Raw genomic sequence first — 27,103 nt, 5'->3', positions numbered from 1 at the left:
CCCACCATAGACATCGTAAAGTTAGCCAATATTAACCAACGCAACAAGTTGCGGATTCGGCATCATCTAGTGATTTCCCCCCTTTTCGTTGCATCACGGAAGACAGAGATCCCCTTTTCTTCCTCTCCCTCCCACCCTCCCTGTTACAGGTTGATACTACTTCGGTGCTATGACTTCTCCACAGGTAGATGGAAAGACCATTGGGTGCTCCACAAGCAATACAATGTCTGAGCAAGCAAGACAATAAAAGCTAGCATGCAAGCATAGGGAAAAATTGCATTTGGAGACTGCCATGTACAATGCCGCGAGTATGGTAGATCTAGAGTTTACCACTCCAAGGGGGACCGAAAAGGGATAAATGCGCATAGATGCATGTTTACATGAATAGAATGCCAATACATGGGGTAATGCAAAGGAAGATACAAGTTTTCATACTCATGTAGAATGTGATGTAATGGTGTCACTTGGATAGTGTTCTCGCGAGGGAATTGTTCACTTGCCCAAGGATGCTTTTACAATCGTGTCATCCTGTTGGGATATAAAGGCTCGGTAACCTCCGTGTATAGTATATGCACATTGTACATGTGAACGCACCATATACGTACCCTAAGTATATATACATTTTATTCTTTGTGTACCAACACAATTGTTGGTATACTCTTATCGTTTCGTACTTTCACTTTGCTCATATTCTCTCAAGCTATCACACTCACTTGTTCACTCCTGCTCGAGCTGCGTCCCTATTGCTTTCAACAACTGTATCAGAGCCTAAGGTTTTGTGCACGCTTTCCAACGTCTTACCAGTTGAAAACGACCAGTAGGAGGGCAACTGAGCATTCGTCTTGTGAACCAGCACGCGGGCGATTGAGCTTTCGTGTCGTGGACCAGCAGGCGACTTTCTGCAAGCAGTCGACAGGCAGCAACCTCTGCGGGTAGTGGGCGACTGGTAGCATAGAGACCTGGTAGGAGTTGCGACGACTTGTAGGGGGCATGTGGACAAGATGGAAGAAACAGCGCGGGTTGAAGTGTGTTGGGCGACGAGCGGCGACTGGCGAACACGTGGGCGACAGGCGGATGACGGTGTCACGCAACAGGCAGGCGCCGCCACGCAACCGGCCTGAAGGTCAACGGAACCCTCGCGCCCCCGCCCGTCAGTTCCTTCGTAAAAAAGAAAAAAAATCAAAATTTCTCTAATCTTCTCATTACCACTTACCACTGATAGGAGTTCACACGCCAAAAGCACAGATTATAGATCTGAGGATTCGAGCCACAGAATTTGGGGCTTTTCCTAGATTTGGCATCATTCATGCCTGTCAGTGACTTTTGAGTCAGAAATTGCAGACATCGCGAGCGGTGGCCTCAATTAAATTGGGGATGTTGCCAATTTTGTCGAAATTTTGCATTTTTGGGTAAAATTTCATGACATTGGATCCTAGAAATTTGGGGCTCTTCATCTATTGGCAAAGCTTTACTCAGTTGGGTCAGATTGATTTGACATTCATGCAATTTTGGACTTGAAATTTCGGGGATTTGCACAGAATTTTGGTAAATTTCTGCATCCCGCAGATTAGTGCATTTACTCTTGTGTTCGTGATAAAATGGCTGCAACTTCTTCCAGTTCAGACATCAAGAGTTTGATGGTCATGGATTTGACCTTTGGAAAGACCGTATGCAGGGCATTTTGTTCTTGAAGGATTATGAGGATGCTTTGCAGGAAGATAAACCCGCACTAATGTCTGATGGAGATTGGGCTAGAGTGAATAAAAAGACTATGGCTTACATAAAGATGGGTGTCACTGATGACAAACTGACAGACATTAAGGGTTTAGACACAGGTTATGCAATATCGGAGAAGCTGAAACTACTTATGAGATCACCACACCTATTAATCAGGTGCATTTAATGCGCAAGTTGGTGAATATGCGATTGGATGAGTCAAAGCTTGCAGCTAAGCACTTAAGAGCATTTACAGGGATTCTAAATCAGCTCAAAGATGCAAACTTGGACTTTGATGATAAGTTGAGGGCGATCTTTTTGATCATGACACTGCTGGACTCTTGGGAAACCTTGGTGGTTTCACTCAGCAATAACCCCAATCTCTCATACGATGGGGTGAGGGGTTCTATCTTGAATGAAGAAATTAAATGTACGTCTAGTGGAGAAGGCAGTAACTCAGCTTATAATGTAAGAGGCAGGGTTGGAAAGAAAAATGCATATGCAGGGCAGAGAAACCGGAGCAAGAGTAAAGGAAAGGATAAGAGTGACATTACTTGCTATCACTGTGGTTGGAAGGGCCACAAGAAACCTGATTGCAGGTACTACAAGAACAAACAAGAGAGAAAGAAGAATGTAGGAGATAAAAAGAAGAAGGGAGAAAAGACAGATGCATTGGAGACATCCAGAGGCAAAGAAAAGCCCAATGTGGCCTCTAGTGTGGTCATAGAGGAGCTTTCAAATTCAGAGGCTGATGTATTATGTGCAGTTGATAAGCCTTGAATGGTAAGCTTCTTGCAGTTGCTGAAATTTGCAGCCACTTGGAGTTATGGCATAAGAGATTAGGCCATATGAGCCAAAAAGGACTTGATGTTCTTACCTCTTTGAAGAGGGTTGATGGAAAAAGCTCCAAACTTGATTTTTGTGATGAGTGTCAGTTTGGAAAGCAAATAAAAAATTTCTTTTACTCTGGTGTCTCTCGTAAGTCCAATGTCTTGGACTTAGTGCATTTTGATGTATGTAGTATGTCCGTGAAATCATTGGGTGGTGCTGCATATTTTGTCTCCTTTATTGATGATTGTTCCAAGAAGATTTGGGTGTACTTGCTGAAAAAGAAAAGTGAAGTGTTTGCTGTTTTTAAAACTTTTCATGCATTTGTGACCATCAGATAGATAGAAAGCTGAAATGCTTGAGAACTGATAATGGGGGCGAGTTTACATCAACTGAATTCAAGTCATTTTGTGACTTACATGGTATTAAGAGGGAGCTTACAGCCCCTTACAGCCCTTCTTCAAATGGGGTGGCTGAAAGATATAACAGGACTTTATGTGAAAGAGTGTGGTGCATGTTGTCCACTGCTAATCTCCCTCATGCATTTTGGGGAGAGGCACTCAAAACCGCAGTTCACATTTGCAACCGCTCTTCAAATTGGTCCTTAAATAATGGCATCCCTGAGGAGGTTTGGTTTGGCAAATCGGCCTCATATGACCATTAACGTATGTTTGGTTGTGATGCTTTTGTACATGTTAGGGATGAGCTGAGGAACAAACTTGACCCAAAATCCACCAAAGGCATTGTTATGGGCTATGGTGATGAGGGTGAATTTGGCTACAGAGTGTGGTTACCTCAGTCCAAGAAAATTATTCGCAGCCGTAATGTTGTGTTCAATGAGGCAAAATTGCTGAAAGCCACTTTAGCCTCTAATGAAGATCTGAAAAAGGTGAAATTTCAGAGTTTGCAGCCACCCATAACTTCAAAAAATGAGCCTCAAGGTGCTGTACCACAGGCTGAAATTGATGATCGGCTGGTTACTTTTGAGCCAGATGATTATGGACAGCAAATAGAAGCACAAGGAGGTTATGGACAGCAAGATAGGCTTGCTGATTATGAAAATGAAGGTGCTGTACAGCATGAACAGCGTGCTGAAAATGGCTCACAGTAGCCAATAAATGCTGAAAATAATATACCTTCAGATGTAGACCCAATTCTTGAAAATGTTGATCATTGGGTATCCAAGTCTACACGCGTAAGAAGGCAACCATATAGGTTTGACCCCTCCTTGCATTATGTGATGCTTATAGATGACGGTGAGCCTCTTACATACAAAGAGGCCAAGTCATGTGAGTTCAGTAGTAAGTGGTGTCAGAGTGCAGCGGTGCAGAAGCGTAGGACTGAGAGAGAGAGAACGCAGAGAGAAAAGGGAGAGAAAGAGACAGTGTACAATGAAGATCTGCTGTATAAAGAATGCTGAATACAAAGATATACACGGGCGCAGTGCGCTGGACTGCGTGTCTCCACCTCGACGATGCGACCTGCTGTCCACCTCGAAGTCTGCTGCAGTCTGCACTGTCTGCTGTCTGAAATCTGTGAACAGAGACAGAAATCTGCACGGCACCGGTCTGTAATCTGCGACAGAGAAGAATGGGCAGACTGCTGGAAACGTCGGCAATATATAGCCGAAAAACTGCCTGAAATGGGGCGCCAGAAATAGGGCGCAGCCTGGAGTAAGTCGGCTGCAGGCAGTCGGACTGCCACGTGGCAGTCCGACTGCACAGTCCGACTGCACAGTCCGACTGTGCAGCAGCCTGCTGGTCCGACTGTGCAGGCCTGCCTACCCGCCCACCAAACAGGCTATGATCTCTAACACCCCCTCTCAGAGCCTGGGCAGGGCAGAAGCTTGAGGGATCTGGAATGTTGCCGAAGGAGAGCCTGAGGAAGCGCCTTCGTAAACAAATCCGCAAGATTATCCTCCGTCTTGCAATACTCCACAGTGATGGTCTCATCCAAAAGCTTTTCTCGGATGAAATGGTACTGAATCTCAATGTGCTTCGTCCGGGCATGAAAAACAGGGTTCCTCGCCAAGGCAATGCAACTCTCATTGTCACATCGCAGCAATGTAGGACGAGTCTGGGGGCACCCAAGCTCCTCCAACAATCTTCGAAGCCACACAACCTCGCATGTGGTGGAAGACGCGGCGCGATACTCCGCCTCAGTAGACGAAAGGGCTACCGTGGGCTGCTTCTTGCTACTCCATGAAATAACACCTGCACCCAAAGTAAAGCAGTAACCTGTTGTAGACCGCCTGTGGTCCACGTCACCAGCCCAATCCGAGTCGCTCCAACCTGCAAGTACAAGATCTGACCCATCTATCCCTGCGGGGTAATGAATCCCCAAATCAGACGTCCCCCTCAGATACCGAAGTATCCTCTGAGCAGCCTGCCAATGCACCGTCTTAGGTTCACTCATGAACCCTGCCAAGAGCCCAACAGCAAAACATAGATCAACCCTGGTGTTGAGAAGCCAAATCAAAGACCCTATCAACTGTCGATAGCGGGAAGCATCCGCCAAAGGAGAAGCTGAGTGGGAAGTGGCCTTCCAGTTCGGATCCATAGGAGTAGAGAGGGCCCGACAATCTTCCATCTCAAAAGACACCAAGAGCTCCTGTACATATCTCTGTTGGGAGAGAAAAATCCCCCTCTGAGACTGATAAATCTCATGTCCTAAAAAGAAATGGAGTAGCCCCAAATCCGTCATCTCGAATGTCCGATGTAAAGCTGACTTTGTCTCCTGGACCTGCTGTGCATCATTACCTGTGACAATCAAATCATCAACGTATAATACAAACATCACACAACCATCCTCGGAAGTGTGAACATACAGCTGCGGATCGGCCTTGGACCGCCGATATCCCAACTGAGTCTGGAGGAACGAATCAATCTTCTCGTTCCAAGCTCGTGGGGCCTGCTTGAGACCATACAGGGCCTTCTTCAATCTATAGACTTTCCCATCTGAAGAACCAAAGCCAGGAGGCTGCTCAACGTAGATCTCCTCCTTCAGATCACCATTCAGGAAGGCCGACTTTACATCCAGCTGATAAACAGGCCATCTCCTATGGCCAGCCAAAGCAAGAACAGCTCTAATGGTTGCCATACGAGCTGTAGGGGCAAAGGTGTCATGACAGTCAATCCCTGGGCGCTGAGCAAAACCCTTAGCAACAAGGCGAGCCTTGTGCTTATCCAAAGTACCATCACTGAGATATTTGGTCTTGAAGACCCACTTGACTCCAATCACCTTCTTCTTCGGGGGGCGTGGCACAAGTGACCAAGTGCCATTCCTCTCAATAGCCTCCAACTCAGCTTGCATAGCTTTCTTCCATGGGGCGGACTGTAAAGCCTCCTTCACGGAGGTGGGCTCTCGATCTTGCATAACACGGGACATCAAACAATAATTGGAGCAAACAAGCTCCGAAGAATGCGCCTGGTGCCTCCGTGACCGCCGCGGACCATCCTGTGGTCCCCACTCCTCAGGAACCCCCTCGATCCCTGAATCACAGAGTGTGTCACGGGCCCAGCGAGGAGGAGGCCGAACCTCCCCTCGTCGTTCTCCATCAGTAGAAGACTCTGGAATGTCCACCGGTGGTAACTCCGCAGAAGGATCCGGTGGAACAGTAGACTCTGTGTCAGAAACAGAATCATAATCAAACGGCATAGGCTCCAGTGGAACTGTAGAAGGAGCCAAACTCTCCCTTGGATCTCCAAGAACGGGGTGCTCCTCACCTGTTGAAGAAGCCGGAACCTCCACAAACCGCACATCACGGCTCGTATATACATCCCGCTTGACGGGATCATACAGTCGGTAGCCTTGGGACTGGGAGCTGTAGCCAACAAATACCTGTTTTCGGGAAGCCGCTTCAAATTTGTCACGGTGAGCCTTGGGAATGTGAACATAGGCATCACACCCAAAGACCCGAAAGTAAGAAACATCTGACTTCGTCCCAAAATAAGCCTCAAATGGAGTCATCCCTTCCACGGCCGAAGTAGGGGATCGATTAAGGATGTGGACTGCAGTAGCCACAGCCTCGGCCCACAGAACCTGAGGGGTCTGTCGGTGCTCCATCATGGTGCGCGCCATCTCGATCACACTGCGGTTCTTCCGTTCTAGAATACCATTTTCTTGAGGAGTATTGGTATTGGCAAACTCCTGGTGAATTTCTCTATCTGCACAAAATCGAGCAAATTCATTAGACACAAATTCACCTCCCTTGTCGGATCGCAAGGTCTTCAACTTCCGGCCTGATCGGTTCTCCTCAAAGAGAAGCCAATCCTTGAAGTGCGAGAAAGCTTCTGACTTTAGTGCCAAAAAATAGGCCCATGTCATCCTGCTGTAGTCATCCACGATTAGCATGAAGTACGAGCTCCCACGCAGGGACTCATTCCTCATAGGGCCACATAGATCCGTAGATACTAGCTCCATCGGTGAAGTAGACCGCCGCGAAGCTGTGTGGGGAATGGCATCTCGATGCTGCTTCCCCCGTATGCAGGAGACACATGGCTGCTGGCTCACCACTATATCCGGCAACCCTCGAACAAGCTGTCCACGTGACGCCCTCCGAAGATAGTCATAGTTCAGGTGACCAAACCGAGCATGCCATAATTCAGACTGTGACTGTGAGGTAAGAAGAAGAGTAGAGAGGGCAGTGGAAGACTTCAGTTTGTAAATGCCGTTCTCCTCATATCCAGATGATAGAACCTTCCTCGATTCACGATCAAGGACTCGCACAGTAGAACTGTCAAACTCCACCAAAAGACCAAGGGAGCAAATCTTATGAACTGAAAGGAGATGGTACCCTAATCCTGGTACATGCAAAACCTCTGAGGTATGGGTGCCACCTCGTCCATCCGGAATAAGCTGCATCTTACCCCGACCTGCAATAGAAACTGAAGAGCTGTCTCCAATGAGAACCTGCCCACGCGAAGGTCGCAGCTGGGCAACACCATCTGATAAAGGAGTCATGTGCCGTGAGGCACCACTGTCAACAATCCACTCTCGAGCTTGGGGAGCCGTCATCGCAGCATCAGAAGCATTCGGTGAAGCGTCCTCAATGACAACTAGATGTAGAAATGCAGCTGATGAGGGTGCAGCCACCGCTCCAGAATCCTTGGTTTCCTTCTTCTTGGTGTCCTTCGAGTCTTTGTCAGGGCAATCCTTCTTCCAATGGCCAGTCTTTCCACAAATATGACATGTGGAGTCTTTGTCCTTGTCCTTCTCCTTGTCCTTCTTGGACTTGTTATCCCCCTTCTTCTTCTTTTGGTCCTTCCCCTTCTTCTGAGAGGCTTGACCTGTCAACGCCTCCGTCTTGGAAGCATTCTGTCCCTTTAACTGTTCCTCTTGGTCCAAGACCATAGGAATCAACTCTTCCCACCGAAGAGTAGACTCTCGCCCCGAAGCAATAAGGGCAGAGTAAAATGTACCGAATCATGGTGGCAACTGGGACAATAGTGTGATCGCCATGTCTTCGGAGGAAATCGGCTTCCCCGCATTCTGAACCTGCATCTGTAGCTGCCTTAGCTTGTTAATGTGTTCCCTTAGCGAAGAAGACTTATTGACGGACAAAGTCCGTAGCTGGACCTCCAAAGAAACCCTCTTCATCAGGGTCATCCGATTGTACATTTGATCAAGCTCCAGCCATATCTCACGAGCCACCGTCAAGTGCTCGATGTGAGCGATCACGGCTGTAGTGCATGATAGAAAGAGAAAGGATCGAATCCTGGCATTCAGTTTGTCCCAATGAGACTGGGCCCTGGCCAACTTCTCACGAGCATCGGAAGAGAGTTTGGACTCATCTCTTACCGAAGGCCGGTCAATATCTTCCTGTACCAACTCCGCCAAATCATAGGACTCAAGAATGGCCAACATCATAACGCGCCAAATGCGGTAGTTGTCGCCGTCGAGCTTCTGATTTGTAGGAAGAGCCGGTAAGACAAGCACCTTCCGGTCCATAATCGCCTGGAACTCCAAGTCCATCTCTATAGACATCTTCACCTGCAATGCCTTCTCAAACGCAAAAGCAGCCCCCTCTGACTGAGTAAACTCAGCCTGCTAAGGCTCTTCCACGTCCCGAAGCTTCTTCACCCGCCGGAGGCGATGAAAAAGCAAAACCTGTACTTTTAGGTTGAAAACTCAAACTTTCTCCGCGTCAAACAGCAGTAAACAGCAGCAAATCCACCACCTGTACTCCTTTCCTGTGCGCCCACACTCGTTTCAGCCTTGTTCCAAGGCGCAGCCCTCCTGTCTGCCCTTAAACGCAAAAAACACAAATTTGTGTCGTGATGGAAACTCCTCTTCAGGTTGATTCTGCGCTCAGTCAGCCCTCAAACACTGCTCTGATACCATGTCAGAGTGCAGCGGTGCGGAAGCGTAGGACTGAGAGAGAGAGAACGCAGAGAGAAAAGGGAGAGAAAGAGACAGTGTACAATGAAGATCTGCTGTATAAAGAATGCTGAATACAAAGATATACACGGGCGCAGTGCGCTGGACTGTGTGTCTCCACCTCGACGATGCGACCTGCTGTCCACCTCGAAGTCTGCTGCAGTCTGCACTGTCTGCTGTCTGAAATCTGTGAACAGAGACAGAAATCTGCACGGCACCGGTCTGTAATCTGCGACAGAGAAGAATGGGCAGACTGCTGGAAACGTCGGCAATGTATAGCCGAAAAACTGCCTGAAATGGGGCGCAGCCTGGAGTAAGTCGGCTGCAGGCAGTCGGACTGCCACGTGGCAGTCCGACTGCACAGTCCGACTGTGCAGCAGCCTGCTGGTCCGACTGTGCAGGCCTGCCTGCCCACCAAACAGGCTATGATCTCTAACAAGTGGGAGCTAGCTATGCAAAAAGAGATTAAATCTCTATATGCAAATGATACTTGAGATCTTGTGTTACTACCCAAGGGAAGGAAGCCACTTCCAAACAAATGGGTGTACAAAGTAAAGAAAGTTGATGGAAAACCCAAGTACAAGGCAAGGCTAGTTGCCAAAGGTTATGCACAGAAGGAAGGGATTGACTTCCAAGAGGTCTTCTCACCTGTTGTGAAGATGACCACTTTATGTGTGCTTTTGGCTTTTACTGCTGTTTTGGATTTGGAGCTGTATCAAATGGATGTAAAAACAACTTTCTTGCATGGTGGCATTGATGAGGAAATCTACATGAAACAGCCCGAGGGCTTTGTAGTTCCTGGAAAAGAGCAGATGGTGTGTAAGCTAAAACACAGCTTGTATGGGCTGAAGCAAGCACCACGGCAGTGGTACAAAAAGTTTGACACTTTTATGCTATCTCATGAGTTTACACGCAGACATGGAGATTATTGCTTGTACATGAAAAAGGATATAGATGGCAGCCCCATCATACTTGTTTTGTATGTGGATGATATGTTACTAGCTGGGAAAAGAAAGATTAGCTTGGATGCTCTAAAAAATCAGCTGAAATCAGCTTTCTCCATGAAAGATTTGGGGAATGCAATGCATATTTTGGGCATGAGGATTCATAGAGATAGAATGTAGAAATTGTTGTTTTTATCTCAAGAAAGTACATTGAAAAGGTATTGGACAGATTTAACATGGCCGAAGCTAAGCCTTTTGGGGTACCCTTACCTCGTTATCTCAAGCTTAGCAAAGCCAACAGCCCGAAAGATGACGTGTAAGCAAATGCTATGAAGGGAGTTCCTTATGCATCAGCTTGTGGCTCTCTTATGCATGCTATGGTTGCTACTCGTCCAAACATTGCTCATGCAGTGGGAGTTGTTAGCAGATTTATGCCAAATCCTGCAAAGCACATTGGGAGGCTGTCAAGTGTATTCTTCGATACCTTAAGTTGGTGGGGCTATTTCTTGGTGTTCCAAGTTGCAAAATATTGTTGCACTGAGTACCACTGAAGCTGAATATATATCAGCTACTGAAGCTTCTAAGGAAGCTATATGGTTGAGCAGACTTGCAGATGATCTCGGCATGTCTACGGGTATTGCAGTTTTGGGATGTGATAGCTGGAATGCTGTGTATCTGGCTAAGAATGCCATGTATCATTCACGCACAAAGCATATAGATGTGCGATATCACTTCATCAGACAGATTCTGGAAGATGGTCAAATTACATCGACCAAAATTAAAACACAAGATAACCCTACAGATGTTCTCACTAAAAGTCTAAGCAAAGCTCAGCACGAGCATTGCATTCGACTAGTGGGAGTTGGTTAGCTAGAGGTTCATATCGAATCTTTAAGTGGGAGTTGTTGGGATATAAAGGCCCGGTAACCTCCGTGTATAGTACACGCACATTGTACATTTGAACGCACCCTTTACGTGCCCTAAGTATAAATACATTTTATTCTTTGTGTACCAACACAATTGTTGGTACACTCTTATCGTCTCATACTTTCACTTTGCTCACACTCTCTCAAGCTATCACACTAACTCGTTCACTCCTGCTCGAGGTGCGTTCCTATCGCTTCCAACACATCCTAACAGTGCAGATAAAGTAACAAATGCGCATAATGTACAATACAAAGTAAATGAATGTCTGAGAGTGAAAAACTGTAAGCATAATTATTGTCACTATCAAGAGAAGGAATCAACCCTTTCTCCAATTGGAAGGAGAAGTAAGAGGAAAGCATCCTTTTCCGCTTAATCTGAAAAAGTAGGGGAGGGTATACCCAAGCCGATGCGTGGTAGAAGGTACTGTAGAACTGGTATATTGACCACCTTGGTCAAAATATCTGCAAAATTATCATTGGAAGGCATAAACTCTAGGCGAATAGTGTATAACTCAACCTACTATTTGGTAAAGTTGAAGTAAACCACTACGTGGCGTGTCTGAGGAGTGATGATTGAATTGCCCACAAGAACAATGGCACTTGGGTTGCCATAGTAGACAAATGTAGATGCCTCACAAAGAAATTGAAGCACAGCCAACAAGTTCCTCAAATAGATGGTCTTAGTGATACCAAAAGGTTGACCTGAGATATCGTTATGTAGATGGACAGTGGGATCAAGAGGCGTGACCATTGGCCGTGTCTAATCGGTGCAATATTATTCCACTGGTTGTAGGGCGTACTTCTATTGTAATAGAAATATACTTTCCTTGGATCGAACAATTTCCATCCCTAAGAAATAAGACAACAAATCTAAGTCGAGGTAGCGTAAAGCATTGCCTTAATTTTTGCTATTGCCATAGAATCTAAACTAGTGAGAAGTACGTCATCAATGTATATTAGGATATAGCTGATCCCCGCACTTGTGGTGTGCACATATAGATTTGGATCATGGGAGTAGAATGGTATCTATGAGTCCGTAAGAACTCATCCATCTTGTGGTACTGAGACCTCTACGCTTGCTTCAGCCCATAAAGAGCTTCATTTTGTCTGGTTTCTATGCTCGACTCCTCCATTTTGTGCAGGGGAGTTGGTAGAGGTAAGATGGCGTGCAATGCCCTGCCCCTGTAGAAACTCAAGGAGATTGTGGGAGGTAAAGTTGCTACCAAAATCAGTCCTAATAGTACCCACATGATGACCAGTCAGATTATGAATGAGGGGCACCCAAGTACCGAAATAAGTGAAGGCATTAGACTTATGCTTGAGGAAGTACACCCACATGTACCTAGAAAAATCATCCACTATAAAAAAGAAGTACAGTGCTTCATTTAAGGCGGCAGTGGATGTGGGACCACAAAGATATATATGAATGAGCCTAAGGGGTTCCTTAGTGCATGTGGTAGGCTGTAGAGGGAAGGGTGTACGATACTGCTTACCTAGTTGACATACTTTATAGAGCTCTCAAGATAGTTTTAGGTGTGGAAGACCCTTAACCATCCCTTGATGTGACAACTCATCAAGAGAGACGTATCCAAGATGTCCTAAGAGAAAATGACAAAGACGCTTAGAGTCTGTGTCGACACTTGTGTGGTGGCCAATGCTTGGAATTGATGAAACTCTAAAATCAAAGGCAATTGGCTGGATAAGAACATGGGTCATGTGGTAAAGGCCATTAGGCTGTGCCTTGCCTTGAGCAATCACTAAACTAGTCTGAGAATCTAGGATGTCGACTATGGTCACTGTGAAGAAAACTACTTGCTCCAACTGGCAAAGCTACTGAATAGACAAGTTTACCCCAAGTTGGGAGATATGATAGACATCATTCAACAAAGCCGGATCTAGACGTTTAGTAGCAAAACTGACGCGACCCTAGGCTTGAGTCTTGACCGAGGAGTTATTTCCTATGCGGACTTTTTGGGCTATAGAGGCTCAAGAAATGAAAATGTCCTCTATAGGAGTCATATGATGAGTGGCTCCACTATCCACAAGCCAAATAGGTTCTGATGTGCTTGGTTGTGATGAGTGGGCTTTTGCAGTCATCACGTCAGGAGGCAACTCACAGATATGAACGAGACTCACATTCAATGTCTCCAATGAGACAATGTAGGCCTTTGCAAACGAATCAAACAAACCCTCTAGAGTTGAGTATTCAGCGACTGTGATGGCTGACTGGTGGCAGTGTGGGTTTGGCCTTGCCACTGCCTTTGCTAGGGATTGCCACCACCCTACTTCCCTTGTTGGGGCTTACTTGATTGGTGTGTAGGGGTCTAAAGGAGGAATAAAATTTCAGCATGGTACCCATATTTTCAAATAGCCCCTTTTAGAACAAACTGTTCATCCGTTGGTCTTGATTGCTTAGGATCAACTCAAGTATGCTATGATACTTAAATATGTGCTGCATAAACAACTGTCCTATATGATCGGCCTTAGTCTTCTTCTGCATAGGAATGAAGTGGGCTTGCTAACTAAGCCTACATATAATAGTCGAAATCTTATTGATTTGTGTAGGAGTTCTTGGAATATTAAAGATAAAATCCATAGCAGTGCTTTGCCAAGCACTATTAGGTATAGGCAAAGGCTACAAGAAGCCTAGCACCTTCTACCTATCGTATTGGACCTTCTGACACACAATGCATGTATGGACAAATTGCTCTACATTGTGTCTCAAAGCTAGCCAATAGAAAAAATGCTCCATTGCCTTAACTATAACATCGATATGTGTATGCCTTGCATAAGGAGGAGGAGCATTTTATGGTGGTCATCTTAGTGATTATTTAGGCATTTAGTAGTCTTTTGCAGTGTTTTCTTTCTCTTCTGTCTTGTGTTTAGTAGTCTATTTCAGCACTTTTCTATGCTTCTATTATTGCACCACTTTTGGCATGGTAACAGATTGCAAGATCGAGGTTCCTATTGTGATTTTTCTACTAATTACAGGCCTTTATTCCCCTTGCTGATTAGGCCTGCGTTTTTCAGACTAGCAATCTGCGTTTTCAGCGTGCACTTGGATTGCAATTGTCCATTTGTTGTATTAAATGCTCAACTAGCATGCGTTTTTTATTTTCTATCCCTAACCATAGCTGAATGACTATTTGTACATGCCATTTTTGCTATTGCTGGCAGTTTTTGAGTGGTTTTTCTTCATTTACAGTAGTTGGCCTTCGTTTTTGATCAGTTTTTTTGGTTACACTGCATGTGAACTCTCATTTTGTAAAGTCTTTGTTGTTGATTTGGCTGTATTCCCTCTCTGCATACCTTCTATTCTCTATCTTCTCTTCTTATTCTCTCCCAATGGCTTCTCCGCGCACTTCTATAGATGATAAGTTGTGTGGACCTAACTATCCTATATGAAGTGTTGTGATGAAAGTGTGGTTTGTGTAGAAGCATTTGGTACATTGTATGTGGAGCTATTTCTCGGCCTCAGCGTCCTTTCTCTCTTCCTGATGATTTTGATGAGGGTAACCATGAGGGAGGTGTACTTACATAGGATTCAAATGATGCATGTGTGTATTTCGCACTACTTCGGTGTATTTCTAAAGTTGTTCTACTGGCAATTACCTCTTGTAGGACCCCACTAGAAACATGGTTGAAGCTTTGGATATTGTATGAGGCACCTCTCAGAGTGAAGCGATGCCAAAGCGTGTGACTAAGACAAAGAGTGAATAGAGAGAGAGAAAGAGACAGTGAAACACATAAATTTTGTAATGAAGAATGTTGTATAAGGAAGCAGATATGTACATGGGCATAGAGTATATGTTTGTGTATGTCTCCACCTTGAAGATCTCACAATCTGTGAATCTCGAAGGAGTCTCCATGATCATCAATTTGGAAACCTATGATCAAAATAACTCAAAGTGTGTGGAGGCTGGGTAGAAAAAATAGCCCAGAAGAAACACAAAAAATAATGCAGGTTAGCTGCATTATATGCAGCCGATTGCCTAGAAACTGGCCAATTGCACTTGCTTGCCACGTGGCACCTGCGATCACTGCCGCCTGTGTTGACATTGTCGCAGCGCGCAGGGTTGAAGGTCACCACAGGGATTTGGCAAGAGAAGAATGTATGGGGGTTCAAGAGCTTTGACTTCGAAGATGGTAGAGATAAGGATTGAAGGTTTCAAGCCAAGTTCTTGAAGATAAGAGACAACAGGGTGTAGGTAGATTCAAGGAGAGGTGTAGTTGGAAGAGAAGGGGTTCGAAGAGATTGAAGATATAGAAGAATACTTCAAAAAAGAATTAGAAAATATAGAAGAATATTAACAGAGATGAAGCCTGTCAGTTTCTTTCAGCATTATGAGAAAATATAACTCTAATAGACAAAAACGTGTACAAAATAATACCTTCCTCTATGTTGCTCAGATCTCCAATCTGATGCTTCCAATGGCTCCAAAAGGGGGTTAAATACGAGGACAATGAGAAAATATAACTCTAATAGACAAAAACGTGTATAAAATAATACCTTCCTCTATGCTGCTCAGATCGCCAATCTAATGCTTCCAATGGCTCCGAAAGGGGGGTTAAATACCAAGACACCCGGCTAGAATCCTTCCAGATCACTCCTTCATCTCCCACTTTCGGAGTGCTGTTCATTGTCTGAAAACAGCGATCGTGCGTCGCGCGATTTTGCTAATCTCTTTTTTTACACAAAATCCTCTCAAATTGGCTGAAAGCTACATGCTTTCTTTTACATGTCCTCCTAATCTAAATGTTATCTATAGCTTTATGGATTTTTTACAAGAGATAATATCTAGAATATCAAAAATTGACTAAAAACTTGTCCAAAAAAATCTAATATTTTGAACTATGGACACTAATACTAATGCCTAAAGTGGCATTGGCTTTCTAAATCTAAAAGGAAGCCACACTCTAGATTTTTTACACGGTGTGCACGTAGCGGCACGACAACGTCACCTGTGGCCAAATTACCACGTGAACTACCTGTTGCGATTGCACAAAACTGCTCGTGAATGCATATAACTGTTTGTCTAGGGGATGCCAATCTCTAACACCCCCTCTCAGATCTTGGATAGGGCATAAGGCTAAGGGATCTAGAGTGCTATCGAAGTAAATCTTGAGGAAGCGCCTTCATAGACAAGTCTGCAAGATTGTCCTTTGTGTTGCAGTAAACCATGTCAATAGTCTCATCTAGAAGCTTCTCCTGAATGAAATGGTACTGGATCTCAATGTGTTGCATTCTAGCATAAAACATAGGATTCTAGGCCAAGTCAAGACAATTCTCATTATAGCATTGAAGAATAGGAGGACTTGTTTGCGGGCAGCCAAGCTCCTCCAATAGCTTGCAAAGCCACATAGTCTCACATGTGGTAGAAGACGTTGCTCAATACTCCATCTCAGTCGAAGATAGGGCAACCATGGGCTGCTTCTTGTTGCTTCATGAAATAGCACCGGCATCCAAGGTAAAGCAATAACTTTTCGTGGACCTCCGATGATCCACATTGCCAACCCAATCTGAATCACTCCATCCTATAACAACACCGACATCCAAGGTAAAGCAATAACTTGTTGTGGACCTCTGATGATCCACATTGCTAGCCCAATCTAAATCATTTCATCCTATAAGTATCGAGCTTGCATCACCTATACCTGCTGGATAATAGATCTCGAGATAAGGGGTCCCTTGAAGGAACTGCAAAAATCTTTGAGCAGCTTGTCAATGTAGCATCTTGGGTTCACTCATAAACCCGGCAAGGACATTGATAAGGTAACATAAGTTAACACGAGTATTGAGAAGCCAGATCAAGGAGCCAACCAACTGCCTATTAACGGGTAGCATCCACCAAAGGAGTATTGGAATTGAAAGAAGGGTTATTGCGATGTCTTCAAAAGTGATCACCTTCCTTGCATTCTATACCTACGTCTGAAGCTGCCTTTGCTTGTTGATATACTTCTACATAGAAGATGATTTGTTGACACTTATGGTTCTCGTCTGCACTTCCAAAGAAACTCGTTTCATGATGGTCATGCGATTATACATCTGATCAAGCTCCAACCGTATCTCTCGGGCCACCGTCAAATGCTCTATATGGGAGATGATCACAACTGTAGTGCATGAGAGATAAAAATGAGTAGATGTGAGCATTTAGTTTGTCCCAGTATGCTTGAGCCTTTGCCAACTCCAACTAATCACTTGTAGAGAGTTTGGACTCGTCTCTCGAAGAAGGATGATGGATAGCCTAGTCCGTAACAAGCTTTCCCAAATCATAGGACGCCAAGATGGCAAGTATCATAACCTGTTAGATGCGGTAGTTCTTGACATCGAGCTTTTGATATGATGGAAGAGTTAGTAACATGGGTACCTTCCAATCCATGATTGCATGAAACTTTGTCTCAGTCTCAGAAGACATCTTTACCTAAAATGCTTGCACAAAACACAAAATGCAGTCCCCTTTGACTGTTGTAATGCAGCTTGCTAGGGTTGTTCTCCACTCATCTTGCTCCTTCATTGTTGGAGGCGATGAAAAGGTAAAATTTGCACTTGAAGGCCCAAAACGTAGCCTTCTTTCTTCTTAAATAGCAAAACTCAGAAGTAGCTTCAGTAACTCTACTCCTTTCTCAAATGCCCACACTCGCCTCAACCTTGTTCTGATGTGTAACCCTCCTACTTGCCCTTGAACACTAAAAACGCAACCTTGTGTCGCGTTGAAATCTCATCTTCAGGTAGGTCCACCCTGAGTGAGTCCTTCAATGCTCTAATATCATGTTAGAGTGAAGTAGTGCGGAAGCGTATGATCAAGACAGTGTGACAGAGAAAGAAGAGAGAGAGAAAGAGACAGTGGAACATAGAAAATCTGTAATGAAGAATGTTGTATAAGGAAGCAGGTATATACATGGATGTAGAGTGTACGTTTGTGTGTGTCTCCATCTCAAAGATCTCACAATCTGTGAACCTCGAAGCAGTTTCCACAAACAACAATCTGGAAACCTGTGATCAGAATAACTGAAAGTATGCGAAGGTTGGATAGAATAAATAGCCCAAAAGAAATGCAAAAAATAATGCAAGTCGGCTACATTAAATGTAGTTGATTACCTAGAAACTGGCCGATTGCACTTGCCATGCCACATGGCACCTGCGATAATTTCTGCTTGCCAATGTCACTTGCTGTATAGCCAGACTGCCATATGTCCTACTCATTGCTGCGTGCACAAAACTGCTCGCAAATGCATATGATTGCTTGTCCAGGGGATGCCAATCTCTAACAACACCTTCCCCTATGTGTGCTGTGATTCTTTATGGACAACTTCAATAGATGAAGTTTGAGCCAAAGGACACTATTTAGTCATTTTTGCTTTGTGTTACATAGGTATAGAACCAGCTTTGACATATGCAGTGTGCCCTTCTAGAGACACATCTAGTGGGAACGATACTCTATAAGCTCCCCCCGGAGTTTGATGAAGTGGCGAATGCTTTATAGGTGTAGACATCCTCTACACTTGTGAGCTTTACACGTCCTCGATGTTGCTTGTGTTAGAGATCATAGCCTGTCCGGACTGCACAGTCCAGTCGGACTGTACAGTCGGACTGCCACGTGGCAGTCCGACTGATTGCAGTCTAGTCGGCTGCATTTAATGCAGCCGACCTGCCTGATTTTTTTGCCCAGATTCTGGCTATTTATAGCCGAGGTTTTCAACAGTCTCCCGCACTTCTCTGCTCGCAGATTACAGACTGGTGGCATGCGCAGATTCCGTCTCTGTTCGCAGATTTCAGACAGGAGATAGTGCAGACTGCAGCGGACTTCGAGGTGAACGGCAGGTTGCATCGTCGAGGTGGAGACACGCAGTCTAGTACACTGCGCCCGTGTACATATCTGCATATCTTTGTATACAACACACTTTATACAGCAGATCTTCATCTTCCACTGTCTCTTTCTCACTCTTCTCTCTCTGCGTTCTCTCTCTCTCAGTCCTACGCTTCCGCACCGCTGCACTCTGACATGGTATCAGAGCAGTGTTAGAGGGCTGACTGAGTGCAGAACCAACTTGAAGAGGAGTTTCTATCGCGACACAAGGTTGCGTTTTCAGCGTTTGAGGGCAGGCAGGAGGGTTGCTCCTCGGAACAAGGCTGAAGCGAGCATGGGCGTGCAGGAAAGGAGTCCAGGTGGTGGATTTGCTGCTGTTTACTACTGGTTGATGAGGAGGAAGTTTGAGTTTTCAGCTTTCAAGTGCAGGTTTTGCTTTTTCATTGCCTCTGGCGGGTGAAGAAGTTTCAGGACGCGGAAGAGCCATAGCAGGCTGAGTTTTCACAGTCAGAGGGGGCTGCTTTTGTGTTTGTGAAGGCATTACAGGTGAAGATGTCTACAAAGATTGACTTGGAGTTCCAGACAATTATGGACCGGAAGGTGCCTGTCTTACCGGCTCTTTCCGCAGATCAGAAGCTCGATGGCGACAACTACCGCATCTGGCGCGTCATGATGTTGGCCATCCTTGAGTCCTATGATTTGGCGGAGCTTGTACAGGAGGAGATCGACCGGCCCTCGGTAAGAGATGAGTCCAAACTCTCTTCCGATGCTCGTGCGGAGTTGGCCAAGGCTCAGTCTCACTGGGACAAACTGAATGCCAGGATTCGTTCCTTTCTTTTTTTGTCTTGTACTACAGCTATGATAGCTCACATCGAGCACTTGACGGTGGCTCGGGAGATATGGCTGGAGCTTGATCAGATGTATAACCGGATGACCCTTATGAAGCGGGTTTCTTTGGAGGTTCAGATGCGGACCTTGTCCGTAAACAAGTCTTCTTCGTTGCGGGAACATATCAACAAGCTTAGACAGCTTCAGATGCAGGTTCAGAATGCGGGGAAGCCGATTTCCTTCGAAGACATGGCGATCACACTATTGTCCCAGTTGCCGCCACGATTCGGTACTTTCTACTCCGCCCTTATTGCTTCGGGGCGAGAGTCTACTCTTCGTTGGGAAGAGTTGGTTCCTATGGTCTTGGACCAAGAGGAACAGCTAAAGGGACAGAATGCTTCCAAGTCGGAGGCAATGACAGGTCAAGCCTCTCAGAAGAAGGGGAAGGACCAAAAGAAGAAGAAGGGGGATAACAAGTCAAAGAAGGACAAGGACAAGGACAAAGAATCCACATGCCATATTTGTGGAAAGACTGGCCATTGGAAGAAGGATTGCCCTAACAAAGACAAGAAGGACACCAACAAGAAGGACACGAAGGATTCTGGAGCGGTGGCTGCACCCTCATTAGCTGCATTTCTTCATCTAGCTGTCATTGAGGACTCTTCACTGAATGCTTCTGATGCTGCGATGACGGCTCCCCAGGCTCGAGAGTGGATCGTTGATAGTGGTGCCTCCCGGCACATGACTCCTTCATCAGATGGTGTTGCTCAGTTGCGACCCTCGCGTGGGAAGATTCTCATTGGAGATAGCTCTTCACTGTCTATTGCAGGACGGGGTAAGATGCAGCTTATTCCAAATGGACGTGCTGGTACCCATACCTCAGAGGTCTTGCATGTACCAGGTTTAGGGTATCATCTCCTGTCAGTTCATAAGATTTGTTCCCTTGGACTTTTTGTGGAGTTTGACAGTACCTCGGTGCGAGTCCTTGATCGTGGGTCAAGGAAGGTTTTATCATCCGGATATGAGGAGAACGGCATCTATAAATTGAAGTCTTCCACCGCCCTCTCTACTCTTCTTCTTACCTCTCAGACACAGTCAGAGTTATGGCATGCTCGGTTTGGTCACCTCAACTATGATTATCTTCGGAGGGCATCACGTGGACAACTTGTTCGAGGGTTGTCGGATATAGTGGTGAGCCAGCAGCCATGTGTCTCCTGCATTCGCGGGAAGCAGCATAGGGATGCCATTCCCCACACAGCTTTGCGGTGGTCTACTTCACCAATGGAGCTTGTATCTACGGATCTATGTGGCCCTATGAGGAACGAGTCCTTGCGTGGGAGCTCGTACTTCATGCTGATCGTAGATGATTACAGCAGGATGGCATGGGTCTATTTCTTGGCATTGAAGTCAGAAGCTTTCTCCCACTTCAAGGATTGGCTTCTTTTTGAGGAGGACCGATCAGGCCGGAGATTGAAGACCTTGCGATCTGACAAGGGTGGTGAATTTGTTTCTAATGAGTTTGCTCGTTTTTGTGCAGATAAAGGTATTCACCAGGAGTTTGCTAATACCAACACTCCTCAAGAAAATGGCATTCTTGAACGGAAAAACTGCAGTGTGATCGAGATGGCGCGCATCATGATGGAGCACCGACAGACCCCTCAGGTTCTGTGGGCCGAGGCTGTGGCTACTGCAGTCCACATTCTTAATCGATCCCCCACTTCGGCCGTTGATGGGATGACACCTTTTAAGGCTTACTTTGGGACTAAGCCCGATGTTTCTTACTTTAGGGTCTTTGGGTGTGATGCCTATGTTCACATTCCCAAGGCTCACTGTGATAAATTTGAAGCAGCTTCCCGAAGACAGGTATTTGTTGGCTACAGCTCCCAGTCCCAAGGCTATCGATTGTATGATCCCGTCAAGCGGGATGTGTACACTAGTCATGATGTGCGGTTTGTGGAGGTTCCGGCCATGTCAATGGGTGAGGAGCATCCTGTTCTTGGAGATCTAGGGGAGAGTTGGGCTCCTGCTACAATTCCTTTGGAGCCCGTGCCTTTTGATTATGATTCTGTTTCTGACACAGAGTCTACTGTTCCACTGGTCACCCCTGAGGAGTTACCACTGGTGGATATTCCAGAGTCTTCAGCTGATGGCGAGAGACGAGGGGAGGTTCGGCCTCCTCCTCGATGGGCCCGTAACACACTCTGTGATTCAGGGATCGAGGGGGTTCTTGAGGAGTGGGGACCGCAGGATGGTCCGCGGCGGTCACGGAGGCACCAGGCACATTCTACGGAGCTTGTTTGCTCTAACTATTGTTTGATGACCCGTGTTATGCAGGATCGAGAGCCCACCTCCGTGAAGCAAGCTTTATAGTCCGCACCATGGAAGAAAGCTATGGAAGCCGAGTTGGAGGCTATTGAGAGGAATGGCACTTGGTTACTCGTGCCACGCCCCCCGAATAAGAAGGTGATTGGCGTCAAATGGGTCTTCAAGACCAAGTACCTTAGCGATGGTTCTTTGGACAAGCACAAGGCTCGCCTTGTTGCTAAAGGTTTTGCACAGCGCCCAGGGATTGATTGTCATGATACTTTTGCCTCCACTGCTCGTATGGCGACTATTCGAGCTGTTCTTGCGTTGGCTGGCCTGTCTACCAGTTGGATGTGAAGTTGGCCTTCCTCAATGGTGATTTGAAGGAGGAGATCTATGTCGAGAAGCCTCCTGGCTTTGGATCTTCAGATGGGAAAGTCTACAGGTTGAAGAAGGCCTTGTATGGCCTCAAGCAGGCTCCGCGTGCATGGAACGAGAAGATTGATTCGTTCCTTCAGTCACAGTTGGGATATTGGCGTTCTAAGGCCGATCCGCAGCTTTATGTTCACACTTCCGAGGATGGTTGTGTGCTTTTTGTGTTGTATGTTGATGATTTGATTGTCACAGGTGATCATGCACAGAAGGTCCAAGAGACGAAGGTAGCTTTACATCGGACGTTCGAGATGACAGATTTGAGTCTACTCCATTTCTTTTTGGGCCATGAGATTTATCAGTCTCCGAGGGGGATTTTCATCTCTCAGTAGAGATATGTACAGGAGCTCTTGGTGTCTTTTGCGATGGAGGATTGTCAGACCCTTTCTACTCCTATGGATCTAAACTGGAAGGCCGCTTCCCATTCAGCTTCTCCCATGGCCGATGCTTCCCGCTATCGTCAGTTGATTGGATCCTTGATTTGGCTTCTCAACACTCGTGTTGATCTTTGTTTTGCTGTTGGGCTCTTGGCAGGGTTCATGAGTGAACCTCAGACGGTGCATTGGCAGGCTGCTCAGAGGATACTTCGATATTTGAGGGGGACGTTTGATTTAGGGATTCATTAGTCCGCACGGACAGATGGTTTAGATCTTGTTCTTGGAGGTTGGAGTGACTCGGATTGGGCCGGTGATATGGACCACAGGTGGTCTACTACAGGTTACTGTTTTACCTTGGGTGCGGGTGTTATCTCATGGAGTAGCAAGAAGCAGCCCACGGTAGCCCTTTCGTCTACTGAGGCGGAGTATCGGGCCGCGTCTTCCACCACATGTGAGGCTGTGTGGCTTCAAAGATTGTTGGAGGAGCTTGGCTGCCCCGAGACTTGTCCTACTTTGCTGCAATGTGACAATGAGAGTTGCATTGCCTTGGTACGGAATCCTGTTTTTCATGCCCGGACGAAGCACATCGAGATCCAGTACCACTTCGTCAGAGAGAAGCTTCTGGATGAGACCATCACTGTGGAGTACTGCAAGACGGAGGACAATCTTGCAGATTTGTTTACGAAGGCCCTTCCCCAGGCTCTACTTCGGAGACATTCTAGATCCCTCAGGCTTCTGCTCCGCCCAGGCTCTGAGAGGGGGTGTTAGAGATCATAGCCTGTCTGGACTGCACAGTCCAGTCAGACTGGACAGTCGGACTACCACGTGGCAGTCCGGCTGACTGCAGTCCAGTTGGCTGCAGCCGACCTGCCTGATTTTTTCGCCCAGATTCTGGCTATTTATAGCCGAGGTTTTCAGCAGTCTCCTGCACTTCTCTGCTCGCAGATTACAGATTTGTGGCACGCGCAGATTCCGTCTCTGTTCGCAGATTTCAGATAGGAGATAGTGCAGACTGCAGCGGACTTCGAGATGAACAGCAGGTTGCATCGTCGAGGTGGAGACACGTAGTCCAGCGCACTGCGCCCGTGTACATATCTGCATATCTTTGTATACAGCAGATCTTCATCTTCCACTGTCTCTTTCTCTCTCTTCTCTCTCTGCGTTCTCTCTCTCTCAGTCCTACACTTCCGCACCGCTGCACTCTGACAGCTTGAGCATGAGGCATCTTTGTTTTTACAAGGGAGGCTTTCATCTCATTATGGAGCTTCTAATGAGGCCTTTATAGCTTTAAAGAGCGGTGATGGGAAGAAGAAGTTGAAGGCCCAACGTTATCATTGTGATAAGAAGGGACACTTGTGAAAGGATTGCAAGGAGTTAGTAGCCTCATGAATGAAGAAGGAGAAGATGGAGAGGCGGGATGAAGACTCCTCCGCCGAGTCATCCTCTTCCTTAGACTCAGACTCTGATCTTTCAACCAAGGGGAAGTCCAAGGCACAGAAGGGATCCACTTCTTCAGACCGCGTGAAGGGCTTGAATGCCCCTTCTTGTGCTGTTTTCTACTCTAAGTGATGTTGTCATCCCTCACTCTATAGTGCGAGAGAGGGAGCGTGAGAGGGTGGTGAGATGGGGTAGCGGAGCCTCATCTATATAGGTATATAGGTGCATAGGTTTCAGAGAGGGACATTCTTGATGCATTGACCGAAGTTTGGTAGGTTCAAATCTTGGAGTTGGGACTAACATCCAAGTTCATGATGAGCTGGTTATTTGATGGAGAGCGGAATTGGCTCCTAGTCCGAGCTAACATGAGAGGACACTTTGGCAGTCTTGGCCAAAGGTGGGGAATCCATGGTCACATATATTCAGAGGCATTTTTGGCAGGATGATCTTGTATGCTACTTTGAGACATTGTTGATGAACAGAGAGATCTTTGATGACTCTTCTCTATAGGAGCTAGTATGATTAACATCGACATCAAGTTCTCTCCAAGGCACCTTGGTGATGGCTTGATCACCCACTACTTGGGTATCCATGGCTCTATTTTGGTGGTCTTTGTTGTATATGGTTATCATTGTACTATATTAGATCACCCATGATAAGAGAGAGCGTGTTAGCAGTCTAGTCAGCTCATGTGTGAGTTTGGGCTGTGGTTGACATGACTTGGTATTTTAGGCATTTTATGGTGGTCGTCCTAGTGATTATTTAGGCATTTGTTGCTGGGCGACTAGCTGCCATATTTGGCATATTTTGGGCTTATTTATTTAGTGGCTCCTCCTCCTCTCATTAGGTCATCATCATTCTTTAGGTGGTCTTCCTGTTGGAGAGAGGAGCTAGTGTCAATGCCCAGGCAGCCAATGACTCACTATTGTACATGTCATTCTTGTGTTTGGTATATGGGTTCCATTTTCTGAGCACATCTTTGAGTTCTCTTCTTTTATAGTGTTCTTCTGTTTTCTTTCTCTTCTATCTTGTGTTCTTAGCAATTTATTTCAGCACTTTTTTATGCTTCCATTGCTGCATCACCTTGATAGTTTCTGCAAGCATCACACAAATGACTTGCTGAGAGGAGATTTGGCAGCACAAGCTTTGGATCTGAAGCCATCTTTTCCTTTCACTTCTCAAAGGTTGAAATTTCCACTGCTGTCCACTTAAATGGCATACTCTTGCTTCCTGTTTACTAGGACAGTCCCTTGCCATATGCTCCTCTTGCTCTCATAAGCACTTATTTTTAGCCATCAATTCTTTATGCTAGGCAGCATTCTTTCATGTCCTTCCTTGTTGTTTTTTCCTTTTTTTAGGCCTATTTATAGGTCTTCCTCTTTCTTGGCCTTGGAACTCTTCTTTTGTGACTTATCCTTATCACCTTTGAAGGCCGAAGACTTTCCATGTAGCAAAGCATCAGGAGTGCATGCTTTGTTTGAGTTGTGACATGCTGGTCATAGTGGTTTTAATGCAAAAATCAGGAATCTCTTTGGGCAGCCCCAACAATACTTTTCAATCTACTCATAAATGGGGATAGCATGATAAGAAGCGATGGTCAACAACACCTCCCAAAACTTCTTATTATACTGCTTCAAGTTCTTGAATTGTGATGCATTGAATTATGCCATGTGGTCATTACATTAATTTTGAAGGTACTTGTCAACCATGAGCAAGCAAACAATTGCTTAAATTGGACCCAAGTTGATGGTGTTCTACCTTGCATCAAAAGCGACAACCACCATTGCAATGCATTGCCTTTCATAAAAGTGGTTGCCTTTCGTATTTTTGACGACTCAGTAAGTTTCCTTATGAATAGGCTATATCAAACTCTTAAATAAAAGTCAAAACTTCCAATCTATCTTATGCACCATTGAAAACCTTAAATGTCACTCCTTTACCACCCTCATCATAGTCTTTTGCTTTGCCTTTTGGTGCCAAGTTATCAAAGATAGGTGGCTGCAAAAAGGATGCACTTGCTGTAGCAACATTTTGACCAGCATTAAATGGTGCATTTGGACGACCAGCAACTGTCCCATGAGTCCCAATCATACCAGGCTGCATAGTGCAATCCCAAATATATTGGGCTGCATAGATGCGTTAAATGGTGCGTTTGCATTACCAGCTGTCCCATGAGTCCCAAACATATCAGGATGCATGGATGCAATACCAAATATACTACCCTAAGCATCATGCCAACATTGCTACACATTGGGTTTTGCATTTCGCTTGCCATACCTGGATACATTTGGCCTTGCATACGTTGCACAGGTGGTTGCATACCATGTACATTTGATCTTCACTACAATGATTTTCTCAAGGCCTCTCTGCTTCCATTGGCCTCTAGTGGCCTCTTGTTGGATCATGCTCTCATTTGGAGAGGGGTCTTATGTCTTGGTTGGGATTCTCCATTGACAAGCTTCATTAACAGTGGTACTACTCAAGACACCCTCGGATCAATTCCATCTTCTTTGGCCTTTTGCCACATCTAGGATCTGAGAGGGGTTGCTAGCAGTTGTGTGCCATGTACAATCATCTCGTGCTTGTGAGCTAGAGGAGGACATTTGGAGCTTTGAAAGAGTGTTTGTTTATTAGTTTGTCTCCTAGACACTTCCAGTGGAGGTGATACTAGTGCATTTTTGTTTTGGCATGGTGGCCACATTATTTGTTGGGCACGCTGATTAGGTTGACCATAATCAGGGCCTTTATATTAGGCCGGCCAGCCCCACACTCCATCGTATTCATTTCACGAGTTCATCTTCTTAGCTAGTGTCCGTCATCTTCATCTCTTGCCTCCATTTGGTGCTCACATTGACACCTAGAGTTGTGTGTTGGGGCTGACCAAGATTATTCTTCTATCATTCAATCTTAGTTAGATTGTTCCTTTATTTAGTGTGTTTCTTCTCTCTCTTTCTCTCTCTCTCTCTCTCTCTCTCTCTCAGTGAGTGGGCTGAAATGCAAGGCAAGAGAGCACAAGGACAAGCAGGTTTCAGACGAGGATATACCATGTTGGACCATATTCTCACACTTAGAGCCATTATTGAGGAGGGTCGAGCCCGAGAGAAGAGGATCTATTGTTGCTTTGT

The 27,103-nt window shown here is 45.7% G+C and overlaps 1 protein-coding gene across 10 annotated transcripts in view; it reads left to right on the top strand.

The window, feature by feature from the left end:
• The window catches only part of LOC148019002 (uncharacterized), a 112,770-nt gene that overhangs the window by 51,402 nt on the left and 34,265 nt on the right, over nucleotides 1–27,103 (top strand). The gene's annotated exons all lie outside the window — the stretch shown is intronic.

Source organism: Lygodium microphyllum, chromosome 20 (assembly GCF_053477565.2).
Source record: "Lygodium microphyllum isolate KBCC chromosome 20, Lygodium_microphyllum_v1.1.10, whole genome shotgun sequence".
Taxonomy (NCBI): domain Eukaryota; kingdom Viridiplantae; phylum Streptophyta; class Polypodiopsida; order Schizaeales; family Lygodiaceae; genus Lygodium; species Lygodium microphyllum.
Note: the sequence above shows the minus strand (reverse complement) of the source record. Positions and strands in the feature narration are given on the sequence as shown.